Here is a 16168-nt window from a genome sequence, read left to right as displayed (position 1 = left end):
GAACAGAGGGAATTTATTCAAAACAATTATGAAGAAGTTTGAATTTTTGAATAATTATTCTTACTGAAGTATGGAGATTGATTCAAAGTGAGGCTTGATTAGCTGCCCAAAACTCACTCAAGAGGTTATTACAGCAATTCAAGAAAAGATCATAGTTGCTTAGATTAGGGTCTTATTAATGAGACAAAAAAAGTAGAATAAGTTGAGGGGAGTGCAGAGGAGATATAATCAAAAAGGACTTTGTAATGGATTGGAGACTGAACCTGAGGACCAATAACATATAAAGGCCAGGGCTGGAAGAATGACTGTGCGGACAGAGGACGTGCACTGGGAGAGGTCAAAGGAAATGCAGGGAACGAAGGACAAACAAGGACAAAGGTATGGAGAATAATGGCAGCATGAAAGAGCAGACACAATTGGACTGTTAGTCAAAGAGCAGGAGGTACATGTTTAAAACAAGTCATAGCTGGTGGCTGCAAGAAACATATTACCTTTTTGTCATTGTAAATCCTACTTTTAAAACTGATAATAGAAAGATCCTTAAATATACTCATGTTCTTTCACTTTCTCACTTCAGATTCTCTGCATTCAGTTATTTTACTTATTTTCATAATTTTATACAACCGTGTGATAAAACCCAGTAGAAGTATGATTTTAAAATATTAGAAAATACTAAAACTATTTTAAAATTTATGATTTATAGTGTTTAATATTCTGCACATGTCAAGATATAGTATAAAATTGTTGTGAATTTTCCAATAATTACAATGTGCATGACATGCAAATTATGTCAATATAATATTGTTCTCAAATGTTCTAAATATTTGAATAGTTCATATAATGAAAAAAATCAGAAACATTCTTTTGTAGCACCAGTTCTTGTGCTACCACTGAACTCTAAAAACCAAATTTAACAATTTTACTTTGTGGATCATAATGTCCCTATTTATGTTCATATAGCCATGTTCTCATTTTAGATTAAAACATTCTTCGTAACAAATTGTGTGTTGTTTTATCAGCATTAGTTGCTACAATAATATACATTGTTCAGATTCGCAAAATTTCTTTCTTTCCATTTTCTTCTTTAAATGACACTGGGCCCCTGCTAATTCAGAAGACCTGAGAAAGAAAACAGGCTGAGAAATTCATTATCTAATTGTTTTAAATTAATGGTACAGTACTGTTTGGGTAAACGTGTGAGAACTTTGTTAAACTGAATAAAGAATAAGGTCATTTGGTATGTTTTCTAAGATGCCAAGCAAATTGCCTGAAAAATTAATAATACTTTACATGATCACTTGTGCATCATAAAGTAGCCATTCTTTTAAGTTATATTAGTTACAGGATTGATACAAAAAATCAACTGCAAATAATTAAAGCTTTTATACTTAATTCTGGCTCTCTAGTCTCTAAATCCTGTAAGTTTCTCATACTCTTTAAGAAATAGGGTTATTAAAATGACACATTTTCTTTCAGGTGTAATTTTATTAAGGGTTCTTTCTTATAAGTATGTGTGGCCATAGAACATTTTAAAGTCGTAACAGAGTTCAAAGGAAAACATGTGAACAGTAAGACATTCATGTTCTTTTGATTAAAATGACAAATGGTTTATTTGGTGTTAGACACGCATTCAGGGACTAGGAACTTGTCATTAATTTCTTTCATTCTAGTTTGTCTCTGAAGTTCAGTGAGGTAAAATTTGATCTATCCTGTGTTTGACTTTTTCAATTGAAACAAATAACCCAATAGTACTGCTGCACAGAAATATTAACAATAGGCTATTTCCTCATTTGTTCACTGTATGTGCTAAATCATTAGGTTCATGTTTATTGTAAAGACTCTGTAGAATCAGTATAATTCAGCAGGAAAGCAATGGATCCATATGGTTATTACTAGATAATAAAACTGTCTGAGACTTGATAATGTCACTGTAATTAAATAAAAATGACAGAGAATAAGGATGCATGTGTTCTAGCTTTAGCTTTGACTCTTCATTGATAAACAACAATAAGCAAATCATAAGATCCCTCTAGATGTCAGGCTCCTGGCTGATAACTTTGAAGGCTTCCCTGACTGTAGCACAGTCCAGCTTAGGCATAGTGGCAGGGTCAAAGGTCTTATTTACACAGCTTTGGATGAATAATTGGATTATATTATTTTTAATGTTTTTATCAAGTGAATTTGAATTCTTACTAGAACTTTTGTCATTCGGTGCTTTTTCAAGGACTACTACTACATCATCTACTGCATGACAACATTATTTTATGTATTTATATGACTGAAGTAATAGAGACCTATTCATGTAGAAACATATGCTTTTTAAAGGGAGGAAGCCATACATGTTTATTAATATAAATAAACAGCAGAAGTAATTTGCAATATTTAGGATCTAAGAAAGAATTTATGATTGTTGAAATAAATAATAGTGAAGGTCATTAGATTTTCAAGACAATGTTGATAGAATTTCACCAAATTTAATAATGTAAATTTCAGATATGAAGTCAGACAAAGAAGACAAAAGAAAAACTCTAAGTTGAACAGATTTAATTTGTATTAAACAACATTGGGAAGAATGTTTCATTTGATTAAACATTTTGGTAGAATGATCAAAAGCTTCATTTGGTACATCTAAGTTTGGCTGGGTAATACACAAATTGGAGACAATTTCAAGGAGGTGAATAGACATAGAAGTCAAGAGTTCAGAAACAAAGATGTGAGGTAGAACTATAAATTTACAATTTAGAAGTAGAGGCGATTATTTAAATGCTTACAAAGAGTAGAGATTACAAAAATCTCAAAAGGAGAAAAAATTCAGTGGCTCCTCGGGCATCTTAGCACTGAAAAGTCAGTAAAACTAGGATGACTCAGTAAAGGAGACTGAGAATAAGAGTAATGAGAGATATAATGGCAGGCAAGTATGAGGTTCCTGGAAACCAAACAGGAAAAACCAATCAAGGAGCTGTCCAGTGTGGCAAATGTGTGCAATGAGCAAGTCAAACCAGCTCTCAAGTGGATGAGTGGAACAGGTCGTGTGGAGTGCATAGTAATCCAGCAAAGCAATTATTTTTGAGATGGCAGTGTGCTCGGAACTGTGTTACAAGAGAATCGGAAAAGAAATACTGCATGCGTCCTTAAGGGAACTTTGTAAGAAAAGTAAATACTGTAGTAAGAAAATGGGTAAAGAAGAAAATAGGTTAAGGATTTTTTTTTTTTTCTTTTTCTGCGTGGTGCTGGAAATAGAATCTCAGATCTCACACACGCTGTTGTAGAAATTTCACTCTACTACAGATTTCCATCCCTGGCCCAGTGAGGTGGGAGGAGGTGCAAGCATTTTCTTTCTCTTATTTTTAATTTTTTTTTTTTTTTTGTTAATTGGAAGAGTTAAAATGTGACTTTATCCTCATATGAATGACCTACCAGAAAGTGAAAAATCGGTAATACAAAGAAAGACTAGATTTGAAGCCAAAATAGTGAAACTAAACTTTCTTTTAAAAATCTGTTTCTGAAAGGAGGAAGAAAAAAAAATCACAAACTAGATAGTGGAGCAAATAAACAAAGTGAGATGAAAAGAGTTCTTGGGTGTCTTTATGCCAGAGGTTTTTATGGTAAGGAACAAAAGTGCTCCACTAGGGAGCTACATTCCTAACCCAAGTTTAGTTAATTTGGAAATTTCAAAAAATTATTGCAAGGGAAAATTATCAAAAAATAGAATCCAAATGAACAAAAGCTAATTGTCAAAGATAAGAATCAAAAAGAGGCAAGTGACTGAGTATCACAAATAGTGTAAACACTCCGACAACAGTTATTACTTTAGATTCAAAGACAGTAAAGTTGTAATTCAAATAGAAAGGTCAGGATGACACAGTTTTAATTCAAATAGCAAGGGTATGAATACCAGATTAAGCTCAGAATATAAGTGAAAACGTTTTAATGCCAGATAACAGAAAATATGAATGAATTAATGTTATTCAAATTATGAAAACTATGTAATGCACATTTTGGCACAGTCTTTCTCACCTAGTGGTGCATTATTCCCCCAATTTTCATAATTTTATTCTACATGACCATTTTTACCATAACTTAGTTTGGCTCACCATTTCTGTGAAAAGACCTGTTCCAAAATGATCCATTAGTTCCTAGTATTTAACTTGATTTGTCTGTGACATTTAACTTTACTCATCATTTGGTTTTTTCTTGATCATGCTTTCAACTTGATGATGAGGAATTCATCTCCAATTTTTTTCAGTGTTTTTGCTTACTGTATTTATTAGACTGTTTTTCAGTGTTTTTTTTTCCTTCATCCTGGCTGTCTCTGTTGTATTTGCTTATCATTTTTTTCTTCTCTATTATTTCTGTTTCCTTTACTTTAGAATCTGAATATATTCTAAAAGCATTGAGCCTCTTAAGACTCAGCAATTTTTCTTTACTAATCACTTGCTCTGTCACTTTCTCTCTATGTATAAATCTTTACTAGAATAACAGAATCTTTCCTGAAGAGTTCAGATATCAAGTTATACATAATGTCTAGCACCATACACTTCACATTTTATGAATTTCATATGGATCTGTGAGATTAATGCATGGCTTTTGTCTCTTATAAAAAGCACTTTATTTTATAGTTGCTTTCATGATTTTTTTCCTCAGTGATTATATTTAAATAATTAAAGCAACATGTATCCAGTGGGATTAGTTTCAGGTGTGAGTAAAATACAATTTAAACAGAAAGAAAACAATGAAACACAAGAAGATTAAGATTCAAGAATTTGTTTTTCAATCAAAAATCATGGAGTTATAAAAGTATTTACATTTCCATTCTTGCATCAAACACTGAGGATATTTTTATATTATTTTCTACTTTTGTAAGGCATTTTTCCTAAGATCTTATTGTGTTTAAGACTAAGCAATTACATTTATAGTCTGGACGTTTCAGAAGAAAAGGGTTAAAAAGAGGCAGGAATAGAAAAGCTCTCATCATCTATCTCGGAAACAATTTTCCTGTTACTGATCTACAATTGCCTGCTCCATTTTCTACTGCTGCTTAGGGACCATTGGTCAAAATTGAGTTATATGACAACTTGGCTGCATGAGACACAGGAAAATTAATCCTTAGGTGCTCATTAATTGCCAAGCTAAAATTCTTTTATCCTGAAGAAAATGTGAAAAGAGATTAGGAGATAGCTAGCATTTTCCGACACACTGTTTCTATATTTGTTGTCCCTCTAAAGAGAATGCATATAATGCCAACTTGCTAGTATCTTGTATATTATATGTGTGTTTATGTGTGCATCTATATTGATATATAGGCATGAAGCTATACACACAGCCATGCATTTCTTAAAGATGGAAATGCATTCTGAAAAATTCATGACCTGGTTATTTCATCACTGTTTGAGCACCATAGAGTGATTTTACACAAACTAAGAAGTTTACAATGTTATAAAGGCAGCATAATTTATAGGATCACTGTCATACCTGTGGTTCCCCACCGGACAAAATGTTATGTGACATATGAAGACATCAGTGCCTGTGAACACAATGTTATATACACAAAAATTTAAAATATACACAGACATATATGTATATATTTATATATTTCATATATATGCATACATTATTACACATCTATACATTCAGATGTAATATATTTATATACAAATAAATCTGTCTTAAAGAATATTTCTGAACTATTGTTCTACTACTAGCTACATCAGAAGTACCTATATTGTTTTTTTAAATAATCAAACATTCAATGCAAATTTATTGTTTTACATTCTTTATGTATCACTTCAGGAAATCTTCAAACAACATCATTATAATACGTACTTCATCTGGACTATAATAGCTATGGAAATTAAAACAATAAATATGCTTTTTTTGAAATTACAAGTCTGTCATGTAACTTTCCTGAAGCATCTCTGAGAGCATCTCTGAAGAACTGAAATGTTTATTATTCAAAAATTTGAAGACATATTAACATGTCGTAATAAACAAATCAAGTTATGTAATCCATACATATATTTGGCATAAATTTATTAAAGGAACAGTGCAAAGATTTTGTTAATAGATTAACTATTTGTCTAAATAGAATAAATTATCCAGAGCAAAACATCCAAAGTCTGTATTATACAAAAATAAATACCATAGACCCTAATCCTGTCAAACAAGCACTCCTCTTTAAGACTTGTTGTGACATTTACTAAACTAGAACATTGAGAAAAGCTAAGGTTCTCAATATTACTACTCATCCATAGAATTCAAATGAATTAATTAAATACCTATAATGAATTCATAGATTTAAATTATTCATATTTGTCATGTTTGTCTCCTTTTATATGAATCTAATAGAGTCATTGTAAAATAAAAATAAAATAAAATAAAATAAAAGGCATCATTAAAATTCTGATGTCCAGTATTCCCATTTTAGGGAGGGCTCAATGTTTATTTGAGAATTGACCTTTTAATTACTGTTCTAATGTACTTTTTCATCAAATCATTTGTGTTACATAAATAATTAAGACTTTAAATAAACACACATCAGTAAAAATGTTAATGTTACGATATTTGACATGTACATATCACAGTACTAATTAATGTTTTTAAGTCTGGCCTACATTTTCTTACACGGGTTTTGTTGATGTGTAAGTTTAATTTTGTTTGAATTAGACATTTTCCTTGATAGTAGAAAACCCAGTAGTTTCACCATTTTAATTATCTTTAAATATTTTTTTTTGCTCTAAGGAAACCCTATTTAGCAGTGTAGCAAGAAGAACCGACAGTACATAGAGCTTCTTCATTCAGGGAAAAGTACTGACATATTGGATAGTGCAAAATTAATGTGAATCATACCTGAATAAGGACAAGAGCATTTTCAAAGGCTTGTATCCAGAGCAGTTCCATTTAAATGCAGAATATTAGTTTCTTAGGTAGAACTATTAGTCAAATTGTACCTTACATCCTTGATATAGAATGATTACATAATTATAATTTTACAACTTAGAAATAATTTCCATATCTTGTTAACATATATGTTATATATACATATTATATGTTATATATATTACATATAATATGTATATATATGTTACATATATTATGTGTATACTTTTTCTTGATACATTTTAAATAATTATTCAATCATTAATGTCAATAAAAAATTGATATTTTCACATGTTTAAGAGTAGGAGTTTAGGGGTCACGGATATAGCCCAGTGGCATAAGCACCTACCTAGAAAGCACAAGGCTATGAGTTTGATCCCTGGTTAAAAAAGAAAAAGGAGGAATTTAAGTCAGCTGTTACATCTTTGTTAAATCCACTGCAGTCTAGAGAATATTTAGATACACTGATATCAATTAATGACATTTGCTTTGAATTTAAAATATATTTTGTTTATATAAACTATTTTAATGGAGGTATACATTAGCAAAGGTAGTTTTAAATTCAAAGAGAAGAACATGTGCATTTTATTCTATGTTTCCTTTCTTTCATCAATTTTCCACATAATTATGCTAAAATACTGTAGCACTGTATAAGTAAGCCAGCTCTATAAAATGATGAATTTCATGTCCTAAATTATTTAGCTCATTTAAATTATTTACGTGTTATGATCTATGAAGCAGTACCCGTGTATAAGTTTCAAGAGTTTTGCTCTTCTTTTTCTGCACGATAATGAAGTTCTCTCAAGAATATTGCCCATAGATACTACAACTCCGACACTCTAAACTACAGTATTCTTGTGTACATCTTTCACCTGTTTTTAAAATTTAATCATGATTTTATATGCACGGCTTATTCAATTTTATGCAGTTTATTAAATTATAACTTGACTTTAGTCCAGAGAATTTTTTTTCTATTTTTACAGAAAAATCAGTTCTCAACCTTTTAGCTAAGATCAAGGTATTTTTCCAGGAGAGAAGATGTATTTCATTTAAATGTATAACTCATAGTGATTACAAACGGAACTCCATTCTTTCAAAGAATTTTTATTTTCTCCCTGAAGAAAAAGGCAGGCCATCTATTAAGAGTGATAGGACTATATTTTAGTAGAGTGGAATTCATTTAAAATATCTTCTGTGCAGAATAAAGACAGAGAAATAAGCCCATGTGGTGACATATGCCTGTAATGCCAACAGTACAGAGAGGCTGGGGCTGGAGGATTGCTGTGAGTTAAAAGCCAGACTGAGCTACTTATGAGTTGAAAGCCAGCAGGAACTACACAGTGAAACTCAGTAAAAAAAAAAAAAAAATAGTAAAAGAATGGACTGCATTGTATTTCCAAAAGAATGAAAAAATACTAAAAGAAGGGATTGCATTGAATCTAGTTGAGATTTTGACACATGAGTTTGCAGTAGTAACAACAGGAATTTGCATAGCATTTCTGCAACATGGTTCTGCAACTTAGATGTAAATGTAACATGGGAGATAATGGTATGAAATATTACCACAATAGCAAAGAAAACTGAAGCTCATGATAGAGCACAGCCTAAATAGGGAAGTAAGTGACTGTCAATGGGCTTTGGCACTTTTAAGCACAGTAATTTTTAACCTATAAATTGTATCTATGTTACAAAGTAATTGTGGGTTCTTTTGCTCAGTTGAGATAGAAATGATGAATTGGCAAAAAGTACTTCTAATAGCAGTTCTGATGCTACCAATTAACACCACATAATGCTGGATACAAAGAGCTGGCACAGTTGACTGCTGGTATCCAATTCTGCCAAATGTTGGTCTCTGCTGCTGATTTGCATTGCTTTCTGATATATGAAGCTTTCAGAGGTACGGTCCCTAATGATTTTTGTTCTTTCTGTTGAGACAATCACTCAATCCATTTTCCTAAGACTCTTGAGTAGATTTACATGACCTTTGGCGCCCACACCATTTGAAAAACAAGTTTTACAAGTTTACTGGATGAATAAACCAAGTCTTTATCTTAAAAGTCAGTGTTCTGAAACCCAGGGAGGACAGTACACTGGAAACGGGCCCTCACTAACTAATCAAATTGTGTGGGGAGTACTGTTTATATAGTAGCTGCAAGTGTGTGATTCATTTCAGGGCAGGCCTATGATTGGTTCAAATTCAGGAGCCCTGATTACTTTAATTGGTCCAAGTGGATGCAGGATTCCAGAATAGCCATGTATCATGGACTTCAGTGCAGTGGATGGGTGTCATCCAATTGACACTTTCATGGCTCTGGGAAAAAATGGCTGGGCTTAAAGCAGAGTACAGTCCAGAAGGTTTCTAAGTTCATCACAGATTATAGCTGGTTTGGAGAGGTCAGGAATGTTAACACTGGCCCAGATACATCCTTCCATGGTCTTAGCTAAGTCATCTCCCCTTCTTTAAAGAGCCAGCAGCAGCATTTGAAGTGGCAGAATGGATATGAGCCATCATGGCTAAAAGCCTGCATTCATGTGTGAGCAACTTGGAGGAAAGGGTCATTAAATGCTAAATAACTAGTAAGGACACCGAGGCGAGTTGTCCTGATCATTGGTGGGGGAAGACAAAGGAAGCACGGGGAGAGGGTTTATAGCTCTTCACCAAGCTACGCCCCTCTCAGCTGGAACTGGACAGAGAATCAGAAGGTTTTCTTCTATAACTTAATATAAACCATCTATTCCTGAGAATGTGTGCTGGAAGACATAGATGCAACTTATAAATCTTAAAATCTGTAAAATAATATCTTCAATAATGTTTTAACAATATTTACATTTCATATAATAATATTTAGGTTTTTAGTAATATTTAGGTTATCATGTAAGACCCTAATACATAAAAATTTTAGATTAAAATTTTCAACAAACTTTCAAATATGTTCAAGTTGTTCTTTGTAATAAGACTTTTATTGAAAAATTTGATTCTTGTGTTGACATAAATCAAACTACAGTTCTTGAATGAATCATTCCTTTTGAAAATAATCAGGTTTAGCACAATATCTGTCATGAAACTAAACTATGTCTAACTCTCTCAATTCCCCTTATCTCATATTTTGAGTTCGCGATAAATTCTTAAGACACATATTTTTTCCCAAAGTACCTTTGTTTTCCAATTAAAAATGATTAGCTAATTTAAAAAGAACCATTTTCATACAAACTACAATGTAAGAGGTAAACTTTAGAATCTAGTTTTGAAGAAACTTCTGATTGAAAAATTGAATTATGTGACAATACAATGTATTAACCCTTCTACAATACCTCTCTTCACCAAAATGAGTATTATATTTTTTCCTGAACATTCGTTTTCTGTTCAACATATATTCATACATCATATATATATATATATATATATATATATATATATATATGTATGTATATACATTCAATGCAGTCCACAATCCTAGAAACTAGGAAACGCAGGCATTCTTCTCCTTCTCTTTTTACTTTTATTTTTCTGGCTTTGTTTCTTTGTTAAATAATGGGACAGTAGAATGAATGGCGCATCCAAAGTAGCATACAATTTTCCACCTTGGGAAAAGCAGAGGACACTCCAGAATCTAGTAGAGTCAAACATGGATTTGTCCCTGGAGGTGTCAGAGAAAATATGACCCTGGTGCCACTTTAGTTTGATACTTAAGAAGCCCACAACTACCATACAAGCAAATTACATGCTGTTGTTTAAATCCATCTATCTCCTTTTTACTTCATTATAACAGCCCTAGAAACTTCATAAATGAATATTAATTGTAATAGTTTGATTTTCAGAGTATACTTAAACGGAAATTTAAGCCAAAATCTTTTATAGAGAAAAATACTACTCAAGAATTCAAATATAAAATAAAATACAATGTTATTACTTATGTTTCTGTATTACTTACATCAGATGAGTGGTGGAGAAGTGAAATTTATGTTTCCCAAATCTGTGAGTAAAGAATTGGAAGGTGTAATAGAAGATTTTACTCACTTTCTTTTTTAATCACCTTAATATTATTAAATCACTAAATATTATTAAAACAGAATTATAATTTGATTTAAGGAAACTGAAAAATTAAATTTTTCAATAAAAGTCTTACTATAAAGAACAACTTTGACATATCTGAAAGTTTGTTGAAAGTTTTAATCTAAAAGTTTTATGTATTAGAGTCTTACATGTAGCCTCATCATTATTAAAATTAAATATAATTATGTGTTTTTAATTGCACCAAGTCTCATTTAGAACTAAAGAAAATACACGTCAATAATTTGGATTGTCTACTTAACTCAAATTTGGTTTGTTTAACTTGAAACTATGCTTACAGAGTAGCTCTTCTAAAAACTTCATGAACAAACATGTAATTTTTTCCCCGATCAGTTGCTCTTTAGAATGAAAATACTCAGTAGAAGAAAATCTTCTTCTGCTTTCAGAAATAACAACTTCTTTATCTAGCTCTCCATTGTATATCTCCCACATGCCTGTATTATAATACACATCACAGTGCACTGGGAAGTTTTGTCTATCTCTTTGTTATACAGTGAATAAAGCATCCCTACATATATTTCCTTGCTTAGCACCACATTTTGAATGTAATACTTGCAGAACAAATACTTTGTGGAAAACAAAATTCGATGGATTTACATTATTGTGTTCATTCCAAACGTACTTTATTTTAGCGCCATTTCAAATAATAAAAAGCTTGAATATTTTTTGAACATCAATCTGTCCAAAAGGGCAGATATAATTTAATTATCTATTGCCAGGTGGTTTTAATTTAGTCTTTGACTATGCACAGTTGAATAGTTGGTGAGTATTTTATTCAAGAAAGCCAAAGTCTATCTAGTAGGCAAACATCACTAAGCATGTCCTGCAGACTATGTTAAGAGCTAAAGAAAGAGATTCATATAAGACATGTTCTTCAAAGAGAATATTCAGTTCCAAAACAGAAGGCAGAAAATGATATGCAAACCGAGAAAAGCAGCATCTCAAACTTGAGTTGGTACAATATAGGGAAAAAAATCAAATTCCAAGGATACCTATTGTCATATAATGAAGAACTGGAGCTGAAAGCACTTTAAGATCTCATCCATATGGTTTAGAAGATAATTATTCTATGTTTCAGTATAAGAGTGCACATAAATAAAGTGTCAGAGTCAGGATATTAGAACTGAAGCAGTTGTTTTAGAAACATCTCAAAGTACTCCAAAATTAGTATTGAATGACAAAGCAACTTTAAATATTAATATCAACAAAGATTTGGGTTTTATTCTTTCAGGATGCTACTCTTTAACTAGTTTGCCTTTGTCTATGTGTACCAAAAATTAGAGTTTCAGTAATAGTGTCTTTTTCTACAAAAAAAAAAAAAAAAAAAAAAAAAAAAGCCAAAAAAAATTCTTAAGACATTCTATGCTAATTTGAATTCAGCCTTCACAGCAACATATATTCTAGTAGTGACCTGTACATAATATTATTTCTACTTAAGAAAAAAATTAAATGAAAATAACATAAGCACCTGCCTTGCAAGCAAGCGGTCGTGAGTTCGATCCCCGGTACCGATAAAAATGAAAAAGACAAAAAAAAAAAAAAAAAAAAAAAGGAAATAACTGCAAGAGCAAGCAGAGTGTGATACTAAGCTAAATTTCCTAGTTATTGTCTAATATTGTCAGTAAGTTTGCTTGAGGAATAAAATTTCTTGTGTTGGAAATATAAATGTAAATGTATATTAATATAAGAAAATCATACTTGTTAATCTTAGAATATACTAGGAATGGTTTTCTTATCTTGTTATGCTTTGCATAATGATATTGATTCTGATAAAGTCCAAACTTTTTTATGTCTAAGTCATCTGTACAACATGACTATAGTAATACTTCTTATGTTTGGAGGATGTGCCAAGTCTCCCAGGAGATTCTTGAAACAGAGTACTGAGCCTTATTATACATTATTTTTTCCTGTACTGTGGTAAGCCTCATACCAAGATTTTTCCCCAAATTATTGACCATCGTATGCATGGGTTTCATGTTTACAGATTCAGAGTGAAAATATTTGAAAACATAAATGTTGTATGTATAGGACTAGACATGCACAGACCGGATTCTTGTTTTTATCCCATCTACAACACAGTATTACAAGCGTTTACATAGCATGTAGTAGGAATTATAACTGCACAGGATGTACATAGGTCACGTGCAAGTATTTCAACATTTTCAATATATAAGGGCCTTGAGCATCTGCAAGTATTCGGGTCTGGGGGTATTAGAAGTAATTCCCTGTGACACCTACGGACAGCTACACAAACAGATTGATAACAGAGTTTAAGTCATGAAGGGGGCATAGTAAAGAAATTACCAATAACTAAAATAATATAAAATTGTTATGTAATAATAATTATTTGATTTTTATTTTTTACTTATTTCTGTCTGGAACTTTGCGTTTAATATTTTCAAACCCAGTTGGCTACAATAATTGAAAACAACAGGGGATAAAGGAAGATTCTTTCATTTAAGATACTTAAGGATAATTTAAAATACTTAAGGTTAATAAATGTTTAATAAAAAATGAATGGCCAACAGAGTGTGCCTACTTCCACTTTCCTCCAAATTGGGGTTGGTAGAATGCAGTAATAATGGTCTTTGTCTAATGTAGCATTTTCCTTTTGAGTGACAAATTCTTTCCCTGTGAAGCAAAACTGTCCCATAGGCATTGCTTTAATAACGTTAGATGTTTCAGAAAGTTCTTCAGTCATCCTCCCGTTCTCTGGTCTGGGCACCCTGGCCTCCATTCCTTCCTGTAGGGTCTGTCTGGCTCTGAAGGTGACCTCTGAGGACTGCTCTCTGTAGCATTTACATGTAAATGGGATTCTTAGCAGAATCCTATTTACTGGTTACTCTGTGAATGAATATGAAAATGATGCAACACTTTTAGCTAACTCATGATATTTTCAAATTACTTTTCCCCACAGAGGAAAAACTGACTTCTAAGGAAGATACCTTTGTTAAATGCAACATAGTGTTCAAAAATATACTGCAAACAAAGCTCTTAAACCCCTCAAATTTACATAAAAGTAAAATGACAGAGAAGCCTAAAAATGTCATGATACAATTTGTTTTAAACTCCTGTATTTTAATAAAAGATAGGTGAGCTTTCATATGTTCTTTTTTTTTTTTATTTGAGAGTATTTTAGGGCACACAGAGTGTTTCATGTCTAATTTAGAAAACTGAAGTTGTCTACAAAAAGCATTAGTTTCACATATGACTTTGGATACTCATGAAAGACTGGTAGCATAAGAGGATATTTCATATTTGCTTTTGAGTTCTAATGTGGCTTGATGGGATTGATGCTGCATGGGTGGAAGGAATATATTTCCTACACTTCAGAATCACTAGTATAGCAGAGCAGGAGACAGGGCATCTCTAGCAGGGCTCTGAATGTATCACATTCTATGTAAATTGAGCTTCTGAATAATGTACAATGCACAGCCTATGTGACTGTAAAAGGTATCCTTCCTGGGCATGGAATAAATCAGATGGACCTAACTTCGCTAAGATAATGTTCTCCTGCCTTGGCTATACCTGTATGAATAAAAGTTAACTTAATTATTTTGTTCAATGAAAGAATGCCTAGTTTTACCCTCACACTTGGTTCTTTACTTTTTTCCCAGATTTTAACATAAAATTCTCCGTAGAATAAGCTCTTAAAAAGTAAATAATTGAAGAAATGCATGCTCACTGGTTTTACCTGGATGAAAAATTTTTGCAATTCCCAAGTCCAGCCTCAAATGTTTAGTCCTTTCCGATTTCTGTCATTTCTCCCTCCAACTCATGAATCAGCAGGCAGCCAAGGCGTTCTTGGCCATTTCTTTCAGATCTCTTTCGCTCTTTCCTTCCCAGTGCCACTCCTGTGCTATGTGCACCTCTTCATGTTGGGTATAGGAATAACCGCACAATTAGTCTTCCTGATTCTATTTCTCACCCTCTCCTTGCCATGAATGTTGTGTTACCTTTTATTTTGCACACAACATCATGTGACTAAAACCTTTGTTTCCCTCTTTCCTTCAAAATAAGTTCCAAATTCCTTAGGTTTACATATAAATCCACACACCGTGTTGTCCTCTGTTATGTTTGCAGATGTTACATTAGATCTTTTGATCATGTTAATCTGTATCATTAGATCTTTCAATAGCGTAAAATTTATTTTTAAACAAGCTGTGTAACCAATGCACAATAACTTTCACACTTTCTCTCCTTGTACTGTATTTCTCATTTAAAATTTTACTTTGAGACCAACTGTGCTCCAATTTTAAATCTTGAATGTTAGGATTTTTTAAATGAAAGTGTGTCCTACAGGTTTTCACAGTTTTCTAGCATGTAATCAAGCGGAAAATCTAGATAAATTCTTTAACTTTATTTGCTTTCAGTTCACTTTTAAAAGTATTTTAGAGGTCATTGACTAAATATATTTTTATTTCCCATACACTTTGTTGTAGATGACACCTCTAGATTATGGGTCATGTTGAGAATAGTAAAGACTGTTACTTTTCAAGAATGTAAAGGCTGTCTTTGCTAACACACTGAATCTTTAGATAGACCTGGACAGAGACCAATGCATGACTAAACGCAGGGGTAAAGCTTGGCATCCCTGTTGTCACATTGCATCTTTAACTATTACACATGGGTCAGATTTCTGCTTAACTCTACATATATGTATGTTAGTCATTTAAGAAACGTTCATCTTGAACTTACCAGACTTTTAAGATTTTATTTTTATTAGTATATGTGTATAGTACATAATAATTACAATCTGCTTGGGAAATTGGTACATATACATATCACACCTTTGCCATTTTTAGAAGGTCCATGTATCCTAAATTTATACAATTTCTTTCCTCCTTTTTTAAGCCTGAAGACTGCAATTGCTAAAATGTTCAAAGATTTTTAGGAGGACTCTGACCTTGTGATTACACTCATAAAAAATCTATCAGATTTCAAAACAATGTCCATTTCCATACCCTTGCAAAACACTAATCCTTTGCTAATTTAGATCTCCGTTTCCCCTATTATTGAAGAGTAAAAGGAGCTCTTGAAACTTACATCAACATGGTCTTTATGAGAGATAACCTCTCATTTTCTTGGAGTGCTGGCTTTCCAATTTTTTTTTTTTTTCCTTACACCAGTAATGTTTCCCTTAGACCTTTTAAACAGGAACTAAACAGATTTTAGTTCAGAAACAAGATTAACGCTCTTACCAGAACCAGTTATTTTAAT

At 32.1% G+C, this 16168-nt stretch overlaps 1 protein-coding gene across 8 annotated transcripts in view; it reads left to right on the top strand.

The window, feature by feature from the left end:
- Csmd3 (CUB and Sushi multiple domains 3) overlaps positions 1 to 16168 on the top strand; it is a 1082130-nt gene that overhangs the window by 317276 nt on the left and 748686 nt on the right. The gene's annotated exons all lie outside the window — the stretch shown is intronic.

The sequence above is a fragment of the Cavia porcellus genome, unplaced genomic scaffold, assembly GCF_034190915.1.
Source record: "Cavia porcellus strain 051 isolate PalLab524CR breed Dunkin Hartley unplaced genomic scaffold, mCavPor4.1 scaffold_10, whole genome shotgun sequence".
NCBI lineage: Eukaryota > Metazoa > Chordata > Mammalia > Rodentia > Caviidae > Cavia > Cavia porcellus.
The sequence above is the reverse complement of the archived record's forward strand: the minus strand, read 5'-3'. Positions and strand labels throughout refer to the sequence as shown.